The following is an 11,398-nucleotide window of genomic DNA, read 5'->3' on the forward strand; positions in this document are numbered from 1 at the left end:
TGTACTGTAGTAGAAACAGGAGTCCCCACAGAGGTTGGTGAATATTTCAATCTGATGCCAGGAGAGAAATGAGAGATTACTTCAATTACAACATTAGCATCGCAGGCTAATTAGCTGAATAAGCAATCTGTCTGTATCCAAAATTGGATTTAGAGAGAGAGAGCGAGAGAGAGAGCGAGAGAGAGAGAGAGAGAGAGAGCGAGAGAGAGAGAGAGAGAGAGACAGTGAGAGAGACAGTGAGACAGTGAGAGACAGACAGGGAGAGATAGAGAGAGAGAGAGATAGCGAGAGAGAGAGAGACATTGTTAAAACACTGTATATATATATATATATAATATGACATTTGTAATGTCTTTACTGTTTTGAAACTTCTGTTTGTGTAATGTTTACTGTTAATTTTTGTTGTTTTTCACTTTATATATTCACTTTGTATGTTGTCTACCTCACTTGCTTTGGCAATGTTAACACATGTTTCCCATGCCAATAAAGCCCTTGAATTGAATTGAATTGAATTGAGAGAGAGACAGAGAGAGAGCGAGACAGTGTTCCAAACAGCACCCTATCCCCTTCACTGTATAGTACACTACGTTGACCAGAGCCCATGGGGTTCTGTAAAGGGAATAGTGGTCCATTTGGGCTGTATACAGTATATCTTCAACACCTTTTATCCCCAAAGTGATTTCCTTGACAATGGGCTTCTTTGTAATGTCAGTTGCATTGTTTTCGTTTACTCGCCCAAAAAATAATGACGGTTTAGCTCGCGTTATTGTTCAGATATGTAGATGAAGTGTTATCCTGGAGGAACACAGTCTTCTTGGCTGTAATCGGTTTTTGAGGACGTGTGTTTAGGTTGTGGAGGAGCACCTCTAAGGGGCAGAGACAACGCGGAACTTTTTTAAATGCCATTTTCCTCTCAGCAGCTTCCACTCTGAACGGGTTGTGCTGCTAGCGCTACGGTACGTTAGCTTCCACTCTGAACGGGTTGTGCTGCTAGCGCTACGGTACGTTAGCTTCCACTCTGAACGGGTTGTGCTGCTAGCGCTACGGTACGTTAGCTTCCACTCTGAACGGGTTGTGCTGCTAGCGCTACGGTACGTTAGCTTCCACGCTAACCGCTAACCTTGAGCTTTCAAGACAGATAAATCCCAACGTGATTGTGTTGTGATTAGATTAGGTTGGGTCTAATCTACAAAACATATGTATGGGACTGACTGCTGAGGCACACACACACAGACACACACAGACACACACACACACACACACACACACACACACACACACACACACACAGACACACAGTATAAACCTTCAGGACCACCTACTGTAATATACACAGCCTCGGTGCTTCAGGAGGGCTTCATGTCTTACCTCTGTCTTAATGTGAAGAACAATGACAATTTACCTAGCTTTCTCCATCTCTTTCTGAACAACAACAACAACAACAACAACCACCACATCATCAACAACAACATCATCAACAACAACAATAACAACCACCACATCATCAACAACAACCACCACATCATCATCAACAACAACCACCACATCATCAACAACATCATCATCAACAACAACAATAACAACCACCACATCAACAACAACAACCACCACATCATCAACAACAACATCATCAACAACAACATCATCAACAACAACATCATCAACAACAACATCATCAACAACAACATCATCAACAACAACATCATCAATAACAACATCATCAACAACAACATCATCAACAACAACAACCACAACAACATCATCAACAACATCATCAACAACAACATCATCAACAACAACAACCACAACAACATCAACAACACCATCAACAACAACAACGGTACAGAGTCAATGTGGAGGCTATATACAGGGGGTACCGGTACTGAGTCAATGTGGAGGCTATATACAGGGTATTACGGTACAGAGTCAATGTGGAGGCTATGTACAGGGTGTTACGGTACAGAGTCAATGTGGAGGCTATATACAGGGGGTACCGGTACTGAGTCAATGTGGAGGCTATATACAGGGTATTACGGTACAGAGTCAATGTGGAGGCTATATACAGGGTGTTACGGTACAGAGTCAATGTGGAGGCTATATACAGGGTATTATGGTACAGAGTCAATGTGGAGGCTATATACAGGGTATTACGGTACAGAGTCAATGTGGAGGCTATATACATGGTGTTACGGTACAGAGTCAATGTGCAGGGAAACAGGTTGGTGGAGGTAATTTGTGGAGTGACTATGCATAGATAATAAACAGGTTTGTGGAGGTAATTTGTGGAGTGACTAAGATTGGATAATAAACAGTGAGTAGCAGCAGTGTAAAAACAAAGGAGGGGGTCAATGTTTATGGTCCTGTTGGCCATTTGTTTAGTTGTTCAGAAGTCTTACCGCTTGGGGGGGTAGAAGCTGTTAAGGAGCCTTTTGGTTCGATACTTGGCGCTCCGGGAACCGATTGCCGTGCGGTAGCAGAGAGAACAGTCCATGACTTGGGTGGCTGGAGTCCTTGACAATTTTTGGGGGGCTTTCCTCTGACACCGCCTGGTATAAAGGTCCTGGATGGCAGGAAGCCTGGCCACAGTGATGTACTGGGCCGTACGCACTACCCTCTATAGGGCTTTCCTCTGACACCGCCTGGTATAAAGGTCCTGGATGGCAGGAAGCCTGGCCACAGTGATGTACTGGGCCGTACTCACTACCCTCTGTAGCACCTTACGGTCAGAGGCCGAGCAGTTGCCACACCAAATCAAATCAAGTACAATTTTAATTGGTCACATACACATGGTTAGCAGATGTTAATGCGAGTGTAGCGAAATGCTTGTGCTTCTAGTTCCGACAGTGCAGTAATATCTAACAAGTAATCTAACAAATTCCACAACAACTACCTTATACACACAAATACACACACATGTAAAAGGAATTCATGAGAATATGTACATATAAATATATGGATGAGCGATGGCCGAGCGGCATAGACAAGATACAGTAGATGGTATAGTATATGTAGTATATACAGTATGTATAGAATATATACCTATGAGATGAGTAGATGGTATAGTATATGTAGTATATACAGTATGTATAGAATATATACCTATGAGATAAGTAGATGGTATAGTATATGTGGTATATACAGTATGTAGAGAATATATACATATGAGATAAGTAGATGGTATAGTATATGTAGTATATACAGTATGTATAGAATATATACCAATGGGATAAGTAGATGGTATAGTATATGTAGTATATACAGTATGTAGAGAATATATACCTATGAGATGAGTAGATGGTATAGTATATGTAGTATATACAGTATGTAGAGAATATATACCTATGAGATAAGTAGATGGTATAGTATATGTAGTATATACAGTATGTAGAGAATATATACATATGAGATGAGTAGATGGTATAGTATATGTAGTACATACAGTATGTAGAGAATATATACCTATGAGATGAGTAGATGGTATAGTATTTGTAGTATATACAGTATGTAGAGAATATATACCTATGAGGTAAGTAGATGGTATAGTATTTGTAGCATATACAGTATGTATAGAATATATACCTATGAGGTAAGGTAGGATACGTAAACATGATTAAATTGGCGTTATTTAAAGTGACTAGTGACACCTGGCGGTGACGCAACCGGTCAGGATGCTCTCGATGGTGCAGCCGTAGAATGTTTTTGGAGGATCTGTGGACACATACCAAATCTTTTCGGTCTCTTTAGGTGGAGGGGAAACGGTGTTGTCTTTTCCTCTTCACGACTGTCTTGGTTCGGACCACGATAGTTTGTTGGTGATGGCGGACGACAAGGAACTTGAATCTGAAGGGCCCCCCCGTGTTGAGGATCAGTGTGGCAACACTACGGTGTTGAACGCTGAGCTGTAGTCAATGAACAGTATTCTCGCATAAGTGTTCCTCTAGTTCAGGTGGGAAAGGGCTGTGTGGAGTGCAGTAGAGGTTGCATCATCTGTGGGTGTGTGGCGGCGGTATGCAAATTAGAGTGGGTGTAGAGTTTCTGGCATGATGGTGTTGATGTGAGCCATGACCAGCCTTTCAAAGCACTTCACGGCTACTGATGTGAGTGCTACGGAGGAGGTAATAATTTAGGCAGGTTACCTTGGGTACAGGGACTATTTTGTTTAAAAAAAATATACATTTTACCTTTATTTAACTAGGCAAGTGAGTTAAAAGAACAAATTCTTATTTTCAATGACGGCCTAGGAACAGTGGGTTAACTGCCTGTTCAGGGGAAGAACGACAGATTTGTACCTTGTCAGCTCTGGGATTTGAACTTGCAATCTTCCGGTTACTAGTCCAACGCTCTAACCACTAGACTACCTGCCTCCTCTACACTCCAACCACTAGACTACCTGCTACGTCTACACTCCAACCACTAGGCTACCTACCTCCTCTACACTCTAACCACTAGACTACCTGCCACCTCTACACTCTAACCACTAGGCTACCTACCTCCTCTACACTCTAACCACTAGGCTACCAGCCGCCTCTACACTCTAACCACTAGGTTACCTGACTATGGTGGTCTGCTATAAACATGTTGGTATTACAGACTCGGCCAGGGAGAGGTTGAAAATGTCAGACACTTGCTAGATGAACTTGTTGGAAAAGTGGCATCCTATGACGGTGCCACTTTGAAAGTCACGAAGCTCTTCTGTGAGCTTTGTGTGGCCTACCACTTAGCGGCTGAGCCGTTGTTGCTCACAACAACAGCACTTACAGTTGACCGGGGCAGCTTTTAGCAGAGCAGAAATTTGACGAACTGACTTGTTGGAAAAGTGGCATCCGGTGCCTCGTTGAAAAGTCACTGAACTCTTCAATAGAGGTTAATTCTACTGCCAATGTTTGTCTATGGAGATTGCATGGCGGTGTGCTTCGATTTAAAACATCTGTCAGCAACGGGTGTGGCTGAAATAGCCAAATCCACTCATTTAAAGGGGTGTCCACATACTTTTGTACATATAGAGTGTATAATGAGCATCAGAGACTTGGTTTGGGTTATATTTCAGATTCTCTAAACGGTGTCTCTTTTTTTGTTGCAGCATCATGTGGAGTAACTTTTGGATTATTTGTTTTCAGGCCTGTTATTTATTTCATCCTTCCATTATATTTTATTGCGGCTGTTGTTGTTGTTGTTATTGATGTTGTTGTTGTTGTTGTTGTTGTTGATGTTGATGTTGATGTTGATGTTGTTGTTGTTGTTGTTATTGATGTTGTTGTTGTTGTTGTTGTTGTTGTTGTTGATGTTGTTGTTGTTGTTGTTGTTGCTGCTGCTGTTGTTGCTGTTGTTGTTGTTGTTGTTGTTGTTGTTGTTGTTGATGTTGTTGTTGTTGTTGTTGTTGTTGTTGTTGCGGCTGTTGTTGTTGTTGTACTGAGTCACAGAAAGACATTATTTTAAAGGGATACAATTGTATCAATTACCCCAAAAAATAAAAAATAAAATATAATATAATAATTGGATGATTATAGTTGATTTGAAATGAATCTCTTCATTGTGGAAAACAGACGTATAAAGAAATAATATAATAATTGGATGATTATAGTTGATTTGAAATGAATCTCTTCATTGTGGAAAACAGACGTGTAAAGAAATAATATAATAATTGGATGATTATAGTTGATTTGAAATGAATCTCTTCATTGTGGAAAACAGACGTGTAAAGAAATAATATAATAATTGGAGTCTGTTTTTAATTGGAAATCTATCTCTTCATGGATACAGGAAACAGATCTGGTTAATCATCCAATCAGAGGAAGGAATTCACAGACCTGGTTTATAACCCAATCAGAGGAAGGAATTCACAGATCTGGTTTATAACCCAATCAGAGGAAGGAATTCACAGATCTGGTTTATAACCCAATCAGAGGAAGGAATTCTCAGATCTGGTTTATAACCCAATCAGAGGAAGGAATTCACAGATCTGGTTAATCATCCAATCAGAGGAAGGATTACAGAGGAAAGGAATTCACAGATCTGGTTTATAACCCAATCAGAGGAAGGAATTCACAGATCTGGTTTATAACCCAATCAGAGGAAGGAATTCACAGATCTGGTTTATAACCCAATCAGAGGAAGGAATTCACAGATCTGGTTAATCATCCAATCAGAGGAAGGATTACAGAGGAAAGGAATTCACAGATCTGGTTTATAACCCAATCAGATGAAGGAATTCACAGATCTGGTTTATAACCCAATCAGAGGAAGGAATTCACAGATCTGGTTTATAACCCAATCAGAGGAAGGAATTCACAGATCTGTTGTATAACCCAATCAGAGGAAGGAATTCACAGATCTGGTTTATAACCCAATCAGAGGAAGGAATTCACAGATCTGGTTTATAACCCAATCAGAGGAAGGAATTCACAGATCTGGTTTATAACCCAATCAGAGGAAGGAATTCACAGATCTGTTGTATAACCCAATCAGAGGAAGGAATTCACAGATCTGGTTTATAACCCAATCAGAGGAAGGAATTCACAGATCTGGTTTATAACCCAATCAGAGGAAGGAATTCACAGATCTGGTTTATAACCCAATCAGAGGAAGGAATTCACAGATCTGTTGTATAACCCAATCAGAGGAAGGAATTCACAGATCTGGTTTATAACCCAATCAGAGGAAGGAATTCACAGATCTGGTTTATAACCCAATCAGAGGAAGGAATTCACAGATCTGGTTAATCATCCAATCAGAGGAAGGATTACAGAGGAAAGGAATTCACAGATCTGGTTTATAACCCAATCAGAGGAAGGAATTCACAGATCTGGTTTATAACCCAATCAGAGGAAGGAATTCACAGATCTGGTTTATAACCCAATCAGAGGAAGGAATTCACAGATCTGTTGTATAACCCAATCAGAGGAAGGAATTCACAGATCTGGTTTATAACCCAATCAGAGGAAGGTATTCACAGATCTGGTTTATAACCCAATCAGAGGAAGGAATTCACAGACCTGGTTTATAACCCAATCAGAGGAAGGAATTCACAGATCTGGTTTATAACCCAATCAGAGGAATGAATTCACAGATCTGGTTTATAACCCAATCAGAGGAAGGAATTCATAAGAGCATTTAAATCAATGGTCTTTTAAATCTTAAAGGTTTCCAATTGTGTTCATTCACACACGAAAAACATGTATAATAGATGTTAAAATACATATATATAACTATTTTAATATTCTCATTTTCATGATTTATTTTTCATTTTTTGACGGTCAGTTTTGCAATTTATAGAAGTGTTATTCAATGTGTTTCTATGGGTTACAGTAGTAAAGGCCAAATTCAATATATATTTATTTCCCTATAAATATATATATATGTGTATATTTAAATAGCTACAGGTGTCCTTAAATTCCAAATCAAATACCTAAATGATCTATGACCATCTAAAAACAATTCCATATGTTAGCCTATTAGAACCCCCTCCCCAACGGCTTACACTTCTAGGGGTTAATTGCTTAATTAACTCAGGAATCAAGCCTGTGTGGAAGAAACCTGCTTTCAATATACGATGTACCGCTCATATACTCAAGGGTTTCCTTTATTTTGGCAGTTACCTGAATTTGTCCAATAAGGACATTTCCTTTCTGTTTGTATTCCTGGTCTCACCTAAAGCCAGAGTGGCTGTGATCTGCTGGTCAGTTTAAGTAAAGTATCTCTCGTCCTTTGTGGAGTCTTGAGTGGCCTGATGACCCCCTCCATCTCAGAGTCTTGAGTGGATTGACGACCCTCTCCATCTCAGAGTCTTGAGTGGATTGACGACCCTCTCCATCTCAGAGTCTTGAGTGGATTGATGACCCCCTCCATCTCAGAGTCTTGAGTGGATTGACGACCCTTTCCATCTCAGAGGCTTGAGTGGCCTGATGACCCCCTCCATCTCAGAGTCTTGAGTGGATTGACGACCCTCTCCATCTCAGAGCCTTGAGTGGCCTGATGACCCCCTCCATCTCAGAGTCTTGAGTGGTTTGACGACCCTCTCCATCTCAGAGCCTTGAGTGGCCTGATGACCCCCTCCATCTCAGAGTCTTGAGTGGATTGACGACCCTTTCCATCTCAGAGGCTTGAGTGGCCTGATGACCCTCTCCATCTCAGAGCCTTGAGTGGTTTGACGAGAGAGACTTGACCTCTTAAGCCAATGGTCTCTACATTTTACGTGCAGCCCGTCACACACAGACACACACACACACACACACACACACACACACACACACACACACACACACACACACACACACACACACACACACACACAATCTCTCTGAATGACTGTCACTGACTCTCCCATTATGCTGAAGCAGATCCATCATGGTTTAAATGGCCATTGGAATCATTCTAGGAACGATGGGAGTCGTCTCTTACGTGCTCATTGGTCAATCTTGGTATTGTGACATCATCATTAACATCTTCGTTCGTCATCCAGTGTCTAAAATGGCACCCTGTTCCCTATATAGTGCACTACTTTAGACCAGTCCTATGGTGCCCTGTTCCCTATGTAGTGCACTACTTTAGACCAGAGCCCTATAACACCCTGTTCCCTATATAGTGCACTACTTTAGACCAGTCCTATGGTGCCCTGTTCCCTATATAGTGCACTACTTTAGACCAGAGTCCTGTTCCCTATATAGTGTACTACTTTAGACCAGAGTCCTATAACACCCTGTCCCCTATATAGGGCACTACTTTAGACCAGAGTCCTGTTCCCTATATAGTGTACTACTTTAGACCAGAGTCCTGTTCCCTATATAGTGTACTACTTTAGACCAGAGTCCTGTCCCCTATATAGTGTACTACTTTAGACCAGAGTCCTATAACACCCTGTCCCCTATATAGGGCACTACTTTAGACCAGAACCCTGTTACCTATATAGTGCACTACTTTAGACCAGAGCACTGTTCCCTATATAGGGTACTACTTTAGACCAGAGCCCTGTTCCCTATATAGTGTGCTACTTTAGACCAGAGCCCTGTTCCCTATGTAGGGTACTACTTTAGACCAGAGCCCTATGGCACCCTGTTCCCTATATAGTGCACTACTTTAGACCAGAGCCCTGTTCCCTATATAGTGCACTACTTTAGACCAGAACCCTGTTCCCTATATAGTGCACTACTTTAGACCAGTCATATGGTGCCCTGTTCCCTATGTAGTGCACTACTTTAGACCAGTCCTATGGTGCCCTGTTCCCTATATAGTGCACTACTTTAGACCAGAGTCCTATGGCACCCTGTTCCCTATATAGTGCACTACTTTAGACCAGTCCTATGGTGCCCTGTTCCCTATATAGTGCACTACTTTAGACCAGAGTCCTATGGCACCCTGTTCCCTATATAGTGCACTACTTTAGACCAGTCCTATGGCACCCTGTCCCCTATATAGTGCACTACTTTAGACCAGTCCTATAAGGGAATAGGGATCCATGTCAGGGCTCAGCCGCTGCTGTTCTCTTATGTCCATCAGGTTTCAATCCAGTAAGAGCTAAGATCAAGTGAAATGCATCATGGTACATTTAATAACACGGTGCTTTTAGATAAATCAGTGTCAGTATTGTGTGTAACGTCGAGCCATATAAAGTCAATTTACTTTTCTCTTTTCTGTCTGATGCCTGTTTGGGTTTCTTTTATTTATCCACATTCCGGTTTCTCTTTTTCAATTATTATAATTATATTTTTAAATCAGGTTTTCTCTCTCAAACTTACATTTATTGAATCTAAAAACCCTAGTAACCAACAGATGTTACAGGGCCCCTAATAATGGACATGTGGAGAGAAACAGAGACCTAAAAGCATTTCTGGATTAATGACATCATTCTAAATTGTTTTTCCTTTTTATCTTGGTATTTTATTAAATATCTTTTCTCCCTCCATATTAATTCCGTTCGTTTATTATGACCACCCCACTGTTATTGACGTCTGGATATTATGTTGTGGACAGAGGGCGATGGTTGGCATGGTGACCTTTGATTGTGGAAGCTAAAGATTAGAAGGACATCAATTTGAGTCATTAGTCCACGGAAGATACAGTATTATTCTGCTTCCTTTTAAGCTTCAATGGTTTGGTCCAGAAATGGTTTGGTCCAGGGGACTATTCAACCCTGTACAGAAATGGTTTGGTCCAGTGGTCTATTCAACCCTGTACAGAAATGGTTTGGTCCAGTGGTCTATTCAACCCTGTACAGAAATGGTTTGGTCCAGGGGACTATTATACCCTGTACAGAAATGGTTTGGTCCAGGGGACTATTATACCCTGTACAGAAATGTTTGGTCCAGGGGACTATTCAACCCTGTACAGAAATGGTTTGGTCCAGGGGACTATTCAACCCTGTACATAAATGGTTTGGTCCAGGGGACTATTCAACCCTGTACAGAAATGGTTTGGTCCAGGGGATGATTTAACCCTGTACAGAAATGGTTTGGTCCAGGGGACTATTCAACCCTGTGCAGAAATGGTTTGGTCCAGGGGACTATTAAACCCTGTACAGAAATGGTTTGGTCCAGGGGACTATTCAACCCTGTACAGAAATGGTTTGCTCCAGGGGACTATTTAACCCTGTACAGAAATGGTTTGGTCCAGGGGACTATTCAACCCTGTACAGAAATGGTTTGGTCCAGGGGACTATTCAACCCTGTACAGAAATGGTTTGGTCCAGGGGACTATTTAACCCTGTACAGAAATGGTTTGCTCCAGGGGACTATTTAACCCTGTACAGAAATGGTTTGTTCCAGGGGACTATTCAACCCTGTACAGAAATGGTTTGGTCCAGGGGACTATTTAACCTCTCAGGGAGAGATACACATTGACAAATGGAAAAGGCAAAATATATTTTGATGGAGGGAAAGTAACATACACACACACACACACACACACACACAGACACACACACACACAGACACACACACACACACACACACACACACACACACACACACACACACACACACACACACACACACGCACGTCAACGGTATCCCTGCAGGGAAGTGAGCAGCTCCAGTCAACAGATTAGTCTTTCCCAGGCTTTGCGTTCAGGCAGATTGTTGTGATGGTTTTATACTGACCCCTGCATCTCTGCCTGTCCTTCACCTCTGAAACAAGGTTCCACGTACCAATCTTCCTGATGCAGTTTCACAACGTGTCAAATAGCAGCACTCCGTTCGTTTTAACTCTGTCTGGGGGCCCCAATTGACTTCCTGTTCCCTATATAGTGCACTACTGTTGACCAGAGCCCTATGACATCACTGTATATGGAATAGAATGCTGTTTGGGACACAGACTCTCCCTACCAGACACCTGTGCACCAAACCACTATGGCTGCTGGCACCACGGTGTGCAGTAAAAAGGTGTTTTAGTTAATAGGAAAATGGCT

The sequence above is a fragment of the Oncorhynchus tshawytscha genome, unplaced genomic scaffold (assembly GCF_018296145.1).
Source record: "Oncorhynchus tshawytscha isolate Ot180627B unplaced genomic scaffold, Otsh_v2.0 Un_contig_174_pilon_pilon, whole genome shotgun sequence".
NCBI classification, from domain to species: Eukaryota; Metazoa; Chordata; class Actinopteri; order Salmoniformes; family Salmonidae; genus Oncorhynchus; species Oncorhynchus tshawytscha.